Here is a 9,800-nt window from a genome sequence, read left to right as displayed (position 1 = left end):
TTATAATGTATGTCATTTTATTTGGGAAAAGGTTATTACTATTAATATTTTGTTATTGTTTAGGTGCATATTGTAACAAGCACTACAAAAAGAGCAAGTTGTGGCATGAATGAATCCAATACACATAATTAGCCAGTTACAAAGCTTGCACCTTACATGTCTGTTGTCACTGGGGCTCTGACCCTCTCCAATGTACAATACTGAGAGTTGTAGGGGAAATGAGATAAGAACCCACACCTCCGCCTCTCCTGGATATTCACACTTATAATTCTCCTGGAGTTAAAATGATCAAAGTAAATGATAGCATAGAACATAACACGCACAGACTGGTCAGACGAGCCAGAGCATCTTTAAAATGGCAGCTCCTGAGGTGTATTCCAGGAGCCAGGGATTAGTGTCTACTAGAAGTGGTCCACCGAAGGGCAAGGAGGTCATTGACCCCCAAGGTTTAGTGATGCATATTGGGTATGAAGGTAAGCGAGTCATGTCCTTTCCAACAGAAGAGTGAATTGCAATGCTGGTTATGACACAAAAGTACATAGCTGCAAACAGGATACCTATGCGGATACCTTTCCCCCACTGAAAGTATCTATAATAGGCACATGAGCATCATCCCTGAAGCATGGAGTTATAGAAGGTGATGGCCTTGTCTGATGAAACACTTATTTAATATTATTATATTGGTGGCTGGGTACACATGGATTGTTTACCTGGAAAAGAAATGGCACCGGGATGTCCAATGTTTTTGGTAGTGTACTACTGGAAACCTTGGGTCCTGCCATTCATGTGGATGTGATATGTACCAGCACCTAAACATTTTTGAATTACCGGGTATATACCTTCATTGCAACAATATTCAGAAGGGTCAGAAGCCCTGCCACACAGCTAAACTTGTTTAGGAATGGTTTAAGTAACAGGAAAAAGAAATCAAGGTATTAAATTAGCCTCCAAATGACTCCGATTTTTATCTAATGAAACCTCTGTAGGGTATGCTTGAGCGTCAAGGCCCCATCACAATCCTCCCAGGACATAAAGGATCTACTGCTAACGTTTTGTTACCACCTATCACCATTCCTCAATCGTTCTGCTATTTGGCAGCACAATGCGGACCTATACAATATGTTAGGCACATGGTTTTAAAGTTGTTTGAAAACTCGCAAAAAAGTGCCATAATCTTTGCAATAAGATATAGATATGATACAGGTTGAGTATCCCTTATCCAAAATACTCGGAACCAGAAGAATTTTGGATAACGGATTTCAGAATATTTTTATATTTCAATGAATTATCTTGAGGTATCTTTTGCTTTATGTTGTACAAACACATAAAATACACATAAATATATTTCATTTGTGCATAAAACAAGGTTCCAAAACATGAATCAAAGTTTGTGTACTATCTTAGGTACTGAATTTGAATACCAATCAATTATTGTGTTGCACAGATTTAGTGCTAGTTACATATCATGTCCTCGGTAGTGCTAGTTACATATCATGTCCTCGGTAGTGCTAGTTACATATCATGTCCTCGGTAGTGCTGTTAGATATCATGTCCTCGGTAGTGCTGTTACATATCATGTCCTCGGTAGTGCTGTTACATATCATGTCCTCGGTAGTGCTGTTAGATATCATGTCATCGGTAGTGCTGTTACATATCATGTCCTCGGTAGTGCTAGTTACATTATCATGTCCTCGGTAGTGCTGTTACATATCATGTCCTCGGTAGTGCTGTTAGATATCATGTCCTCGGTAGTGCTGTTACATATCATGTCCTCAGTAGTGCTAGTTACATATCATGTCCTCAGTAGTGCTGTTAGATATCATGTCCATAGTAGTGCTGTTACATATCATGTCCTCGGTAGTGCTAGTTACATATCATGTCCTCGGTAGTGCTGTTACATATCATGTCCTCAGTAGTGCTAGTTACATATCATGTCCTCAGTAGTGCTGTTAGATATCATGTCCATAGTAGTGCTGTTACATATCATGTCCTCGGTAGTGCTGTTACATATCATGTCCTCGGTAGTGCTGTTACATATCATGTCCTCAATAGTGCTGTTACAGATGTCCCTAGTAGTTCTTTTAGCAAGAATTTTTTTTCCCACTTTCTGGAATGTAGTTTTCGGGATAATTTGGATAAAAGATACTCAACCTGTACTCAAGTGACAATGTTACACTTGCCTACAACAAATATGATTTGGTAGAAACTATTTTCTTAATCTGTTCTGAAATTGAGCCTTTGGAAACAGTAACCAGGTGCATATGGGAAGAGATGATACCTAACTTATACCCCTTTTACACTGCCGCAATGTAAATGGGTCAACCCGTGTCCATTTACATGTGACTTCTACCCAGGTCCTGACCTGGGTTGAACACGGGCAGGACCTGGTTAGAGGGATATGTAAATGGATACGCCAGGTCATCCAACCCAGCTCCCGTTTACATCAATGGGGGAAGCCCAACCTCCAGACCACAGCGTCCGCAGGTTGGATCGGGGGCTTACACAGCCTCTGCTGCTGTCTGCTGTACTCTGTGAAAAAGTGGTATAGCAGATTTTGTTATTATATAGCTTTTGTTTCCTTTGTAGCCTTGACTAGAGCTGCTGCATATACTCTTTAACAGGTGTTTTTCTTTTATTTTGATCATACCTGGTTTAAAAGTTATAGTTACTAGGTTTGTTATAATACACGAAGTACACACACACTTCATTTAAATGTTGGTAACATAATAAACACCTGTATTGCATTCACAATCAGCCACTATTTGTATAAATGTCCAAAAAAAGGCTGCAGGTGCTCTCTGTAATGTTGTTTTTAGAGAATATCTTTTAAATTCAGTGACTTAAAAGACAGTGTTCAAAAAGAACTACTTTTTGGCTGGTATTATCCTATACAGTGAAACCTGGATAAGTGGGAAACCCCCTACAATACCGCTTTTATTATTTAAGTTTCTTATATAGCGCACACATATTCCGCAGCACTTTACAGAGAATTTTTGAAGTCACATCAGTCTTTGTCCCAGTGGAGCTTACAATCTATATTCCCTATCACATGTACAAACACACAGACATTCTAGGGTTCATTTTTGTTAGGAGACAATTAACCTACCAGTATATTTTTGGGTTGTGGGAGGAAACCCACGCAAGCACGGGTAGAATATACAAATTACACACAGTCAAAGCCATGGTGGAAATCGAACCCATGTCCTCAGCATTGTGAGGCAGTAATGCTAAGGTTTAGATTACATTACTGGGCTAGGTCTGACATTTTCACAATAAACCCAGGTTACCCACTATACACAAGGAGACAGGTTTAACTCTTCTTTTATCCCAAATCAAAATTGCCAGGTTGGTCAACCCAGGATATGATTTGAAGCTTACACATTGCACCTCTGCCCAAGTGAAAACCGTAACAACCTGAGTCTGAGAAGCAGTGTGAAAGGGGTATTACGGGGACGAATCGTGAGGTTCCCAACGAGTTTGCAGTAAAAATCATCTATTAGCAAAACTGTAAAATATCTTTAAATTATTTTATAGGTTCGTACAGTTTATTAATTGCTATAAATGAGACTACCATCTATTGAAACTCTAACTAGGATTAGTACGTTGACAAGTCTCTCCCTCCAATCTTTGAGGTCAGAAGGGACACTGAAACCAAGCATGTACATAATTTTATTTAACATTGAGGCATTTCAGTTTGTGAAACAAATACTGTTTGAACCTACATAAGTGAGAACTTCTATAAGTGAAGAAGGCCTCTTCTCTATCCTCATCCAGCTTGATCTGTCGGCTGCCTTTGACACTGTTGACCACCCTCTCATGTTTAACACCCTCCGCTCTTTTGGCATCACTGGCACGGTCTTCTCCTGGTTCACCTCATACCTCTCCGAACGCTCCTTCTCCGTCTCCACTCCAAGCTCCTCCTCTCCTACTACCCCGCAGCCAGTCGGTGTTCCCCAAGGGTCAGTCCTTGGCCCTTTCCTCTTCTCCCTCTACACCACCTCTCTGGGCACCCTCATCAGCTCCTATGGTTTTCATTACCACCTTTATGCTGATGATACCCTAATCTATCTCTCCTCCCCCGACTTATCCCCATCACTCCTGTCCAAGGTCTCCGAATGCCTCACGGCCATCTCAGCCTGGATGACCCAACGCTTCCTGAAACTAAACATGGCTAAAACTGAACTTCTAATCTTCCATCCCCCGAACATCCCCTCTTCTCCCACTATCTCCATCAGCATTGGTGAAACCGAGATCACGTCCACCGACCAAACGCGCTGCCTCGGTGTCATCATTGACTCCTCCCTCTCTTTCACCCCCCACATTCGTGCTCTCTCACAATCTTGCCGCTTTCACCTACGCAACATCTCACGCATCAGACCATTCCTCTCCACTGACGCGACCAAAATTCTCATTCACTCTCTTGTCATCTCCCGCCTTGACTACTGCAACATCCTTCTCTCTGGGCTACCTCTCACTCGGCTCGCACCTCTCCAATCTATTCTTAACGCTGCTGCTAGGCTCATCTTCCTCTCCCGCCGCTCTACCTCCGCCTCCCCCCTCTGTCTATCTCTTCACTGGCTCCCCATTCCTTTCCGAGTTCTCTTTAAACTCCTCACCACCACCTAACAAGGCTCTCTCCTCCTCCACAGCTCCCTACCTCTCTTCACTGATCTCTATCCACACTCCCTCCCGTCCTCTTCGCTCCATCGCTGACCGCTGACTGACCTCTCACCTAATCACCTCCTCCCACTCCCGTGTCCAAGACTTCTCTCGCGCTGCCCCCCTGCACTGGAACAACCTCCCGCCACCCATCAGGCTATCTTATTCCCTTACCTCCTTCAAGCGCTCCCTCAAAACCCACTTTTTTCGACTAGCCTATCCCTCCTCCTAACCTCTTTTGATCCTCCTATCCTGCCTCCGTTCCTACTTATCCTATTGTATTTCGTTCGTCCACCCACCTATTTTTAGTATGTTAACTCTTATGAGTAGGGTCCTCCTTCCTCACATACTCACCCTACCTCATTACCTCACCTGTGCTCCTGTCCTGTTCTTCCCTTCCTCTACTTCATCTTCAGTCTCCTCGACAATTTTGACACCTACTTCTGAACTGATGCTGATTTTAGTTCTACCAGCTATACCCCTATTTATACTGTATTTTTCAACACACCCTGTACGTTACCTTGTAATTTGTTTTTTTGTTTGCTATGTACGGCGCTGCGGACACTTTGCGGCGCCTTATAAATAAACGTACTACTACTACTACTTGAACAGGGGCAAGAGACTCTGGAGAGTGTTCGATTACCCCTGTTAAAACATTGGTAGCGAAAAACGGATTATTTTTTTTTTGCTAATTTTACCAATGCTTTGCAGATTTGATTTTTTTTTTCTTTAATGGGCTATCAGATTAGATTGCCTGATAAAAGACCCATTTTGCAGTGCAACCGGTGTGTCTGCCTGATGCAGCATAATTTTCATAGAATACAGGGCTGCTTCACCTGCAAAATTCCCCTAAAGCTGCAGCACGCACCAGCTTCTCTGGGTTTATTAGCTCTGAGGGAGCGGATTACCCGCGTTTAGCTGTTCGGGCACACAGCTGAAATCGCTGACATTACAATTATGATGTTCCCTCATTTTGACAGGCTGGTAACTAGACAGATAAATTGTTAAACTACAGCGGTCCTTGCGTGGATTCTCCATCTGGCTGTATTGTCTGTGCAGCAGACTGCTCAAACCATTGCTATAAGGCTAAATATAAATATCAGAGCCATAAAAACAACATAATAAGTATTTGGAGTAATACCCCTTTAGCAGATGTTTAGCAATAAAGTAATCAGTAGTTTTTCTTCTTTTAAAGAACATATCTTTATATAAGACACAGTTATTTTACCATGAATTATAATACAGTGTTAGCTGCTGCAGTAAAAACCGCATGTAAATACAATAAAATTTATATACACAATGTTTTCAAAGATCAATGAAATTGCAAAAAATAAATAAATACATATCTGCATAGCTAAATAGATGAAACCCTTCACTGCAAATTCACAATAATGTATGGTCAAAGTTGAAATCAGTGTGGTCAGATTGGTGAATACATTTGAAGAAAATCATGTGGAATATATATTAATATATAAGTATGCCATTTTAGGCACTTTTGTATTACCGTTCCTGAGCTTAAAGTTTAGCAAGTGAGTTCTAGTACAAATAATACAAAATGCTTTTCCTATACAATTTTTTATTATGCAACTCTTCTAGTTGCTGAACATATAAGCTGTGTGATTCCTAAGGTGTATTAGCGCTGTAACTGCATTCATTTTAGACCATGCACTTCTACGTCCACAAAGCAGACCACCTAACCAATACATCTCTTGTACTACAGCACACTCACTATTTGGGCCACAGACAAAATGCTGATACACAGTACAGGTAAAGGTGCACACACACTGGATGTTTTTGCCCAGCATGTATGCACTGCGATTATCTGAGCGATCTTTCCCCTGCCCAACGATTTTCACCGCTGTGAATGTTTTTCCATAGCAGGATGCTACTGAAAGCCATTCAGCCTGCTGGTAAAACCTGCGATGATGTGGGAATGTGTATCAACACTCACCGCCTGCCCATACACACTGGGCAGCTTTTGATCTAAACGCAGCTCAAACGTCAAAACAGCTGCTTTCAGCTCCAAGTCGCAAAGTATGTATGTGCCTTAATGGGGCCTACGCACATAGCGATCCCCGGCATTTTATGAGCGATTGTGTGTTGGAGTATAGCGATGCACAGCCCCTCGCATTGCCGCTGCGATTAATATCCAGCAGGCTGGATAAATATATAATCACCGGTTTCAGTGTTCCAGGATTGTGGACAGGGGACAAGGTCGACATGGTTTTAGGTCGACATAGCGTTAGGTTGTGTTAACAGGTTGTGAGGTTGACGGGTTTTTTTCACTGTTTTTTTGACCCGAAGGTCGACACAGTTGACATGGACACTGTTTGAGGTCAACCGCAGCCCCTCGCTTCACTCGCAATGCTTCGGGCACACTATTTTATACCCCCCCACACACACACGCACACACATTGCTGTAACCGGAGACTGCCAATAATGTAACAGGAGTGTTAGGCCTGTCCATAGGTGATTACTCAGAATCTGATTATCACCTGTGAGCCAGAAAAATGTAATTGTGAGTGAAACTAAAGCCCGTACACATGGCGAGATTTTAGCTAATGGCCAATTTATACCCCTTTTACACCGCTGAAAAATCCGGGTCAGTGGCGTGTCAGACCCGGACCTTCGGCGGTGTAAATGGGGTCAAGCCGTGTCCATTTACACGGGTCCTCTACCCAGGTCCTGACCTGGGTAGAACACGGTTAGGACCCGTGTAGAGGCCGGTGTAAATGTTCCCGCTGCGGGTCCAGGCACCCGCAGCGGGTCCGTGCACGGCATGCAGCGCTGGGGAAGCTGTCCCCAGCTGCTGCAGGAGGAGAGGGGTGTCTGCGGCTGCTAAGGGCCTGGGGTGAACTGTCAGGCTGCTGAGGGGGGGAGATGGAGGGGATGCTCCCCGCTGCTGTAACTCCCCCCTGCAGCCGCGGGGCCGGGAGTGGAGGCAGCGGGAATCAGCAGTGCAGGTGGGCAGGGGACATCATCACCTGTAGAATCATATCATCACCCCCCCAGCGCGGGGTCCAGCCTCCAGGCAGCGGGGTCCGGCAGTACAGGCGGGGGATCCATTCAGCGTATACGAAGTTGCCGGCGGGGTCCCTCCAGCGTATGGGAAGTAACCAGCGAGCGTCCCTGCGGCGGCTGGGAACTGCCGCTACTAGTTCCCATACACTGGGGGGACCCCGCCGGCAACTTCGTATACGCTGAATGGATCCCCCGCCTGCACTGCCGGACCCCGCTGCCTGGAGGCTGGACCCCGCGCTGGGGGGGTGATGATATGATTCTACAGGTGATGATGTCCCCTGCCCACCTGCACTGCTGATTCCCGCTGCCTCCACTCCCGGCCCCGCGGCTGCAGGGGGGAGTTACAGCAGCGGGGAGCATCCCCTCCGTCTCCCCCCTCAGCAGCCTGTGATTTGATGCTGCAGGGGAGTCATAAGGTGCAGGGGGTGATGCTGCTTCAGGGGGGTGATGATGTGCAGGGGGGGGGGGTGATTTGATGTTGCAGGGGGGTGATAATGTACAGGTGGGGGGGGGGGGGTGCTGCTGCTGCTAGGGGGGGTGATGATGTGCAGGGGGGGATTGATGTGATGCTGCAGGGGGGGGGTGATGATGTGCAGGGGGTGATGTGGTGCTGCTGCTGCAGGCCATTTGTAATGACAAGGCAGGGCTGACCCAGGTCCAGTGTAAATGGTGCAGACCCTGGTCCGACCCAGGTCGAAGTGCTGTGTAAATGCAGTATAAAGCAGGGTCAGACCCTGGAAACTCCAGCGTTCAAAGACCAGGGTCGGACCAGGGTTTTTGGTGTAAAAGGGGTATTGACTAGATGTACAAGAGATTTTGGCTAGATGCAATGGGGATTTGGACTAAGCAATTTTGTCTAAGTAATGATAGTCTATGATCTAGTCAAAATTTCCTTGCCTGCACAGTCAATCTTTGCTAAGCAATCTATGCTACACAATATTGACTATGCAGGAGAAACACTGGGAGATTTTGACTTATTCTAGTCAAAATCTCCTGCCAAAATCTCACCATATGTACACCCCTTAAGTCAAACAGCTAAAAGTTAAGTATTTTCATTTACAAAATACAATAAGAATAAAATATAAAAGGGGAAATACCTTTTACAGAACTAACCAAAACATTTTAGGTGTTAAAAAAAACAGTTAGTATACTTTCAATACACAATCATGCTGCATAAAACACGCTTTTGTTAGGATATGAGTGTATTTGGCAGCACTGCTAACACTTGGACAGAAAATGGACATAAGCAAGAACCCATACCACATTGGCCAGATGAACTTTGGGTACTTGTGAGTTATCCGGGCGTCCGATTTTTAAATCGGGTCGGATCGGGACATCGCATCGCATGCGACCATCGGATGCGATGCGATGACCCGATTTTTCCATAGGAATCAATGTTAAAATGGACTGAGTCCATTTTAACATGGAATTCAATGGGAAAAAGGGGTCCTTTTCATACCCCTACTATCCAAGTGGGCATGGAGTTGGATATAAACCTGTGGCGAGCGTAGCGAGCCACCGAGCCCGAAGCGTGGCGAGCGTAGCGAGCCCCGCGAGGGGACACGGAATACCCTTCGCTCGCCACGCTTCGGGCTCGGTGGCTCGCTACGCTCGCCACAGGTTTATATCCAACTCCATGCCCACTTGGATAGTAGGGGTATGAAAAAGGACCCCTTTTTCCCATTGAATTCCATGTTAAAATGGACTCAGTCCATTTTAACATTGATTCCTATGGAAAAATCGGGTCATCGCATCCGATGGTCGCATGCGATGCGATGCGATATCGTATCGCATCGCATCTGATTGTATGCCTTAACTTAAGGCATACAATCAAAAAATCGGACGCCCAGATAACTCACAAGTACCGAACTTTGGAACAGATGCATTCCATGTCAGTATAGGGGGAAACATTACTCTATCATACAAGAGATCTATTCGCAAACCTGCACTAGTGCACGTCAAAATGACACTCAGAAAATGGATCCTTCTAGACAAATAAGCCCTATCCTTCTAAATCTACAATTAAAAGTTGTACATTGTGTACCATGGCTATGGATTAAAGTGCTAACAGTGTCTACATAGACCTGGGGTAGCCAACCCTAGTCCTCGAGAGCTACCAA

This window comes from Crinia signifera, chromosome 2, assembly GCF_055691185.1.
Source record: "Crinia signifera chromosome 2, ASM5569118v1, whole genome shotgun sequence".
NCBI classification, from domain to species: Eukaryota; Metazoa; Chordata; class Amphibia; order Anura; family Myobatrachidae; genus Crinia; species Crinia signifera.
Note: the sequence above shows the minus strand (reverse complement) of the source record.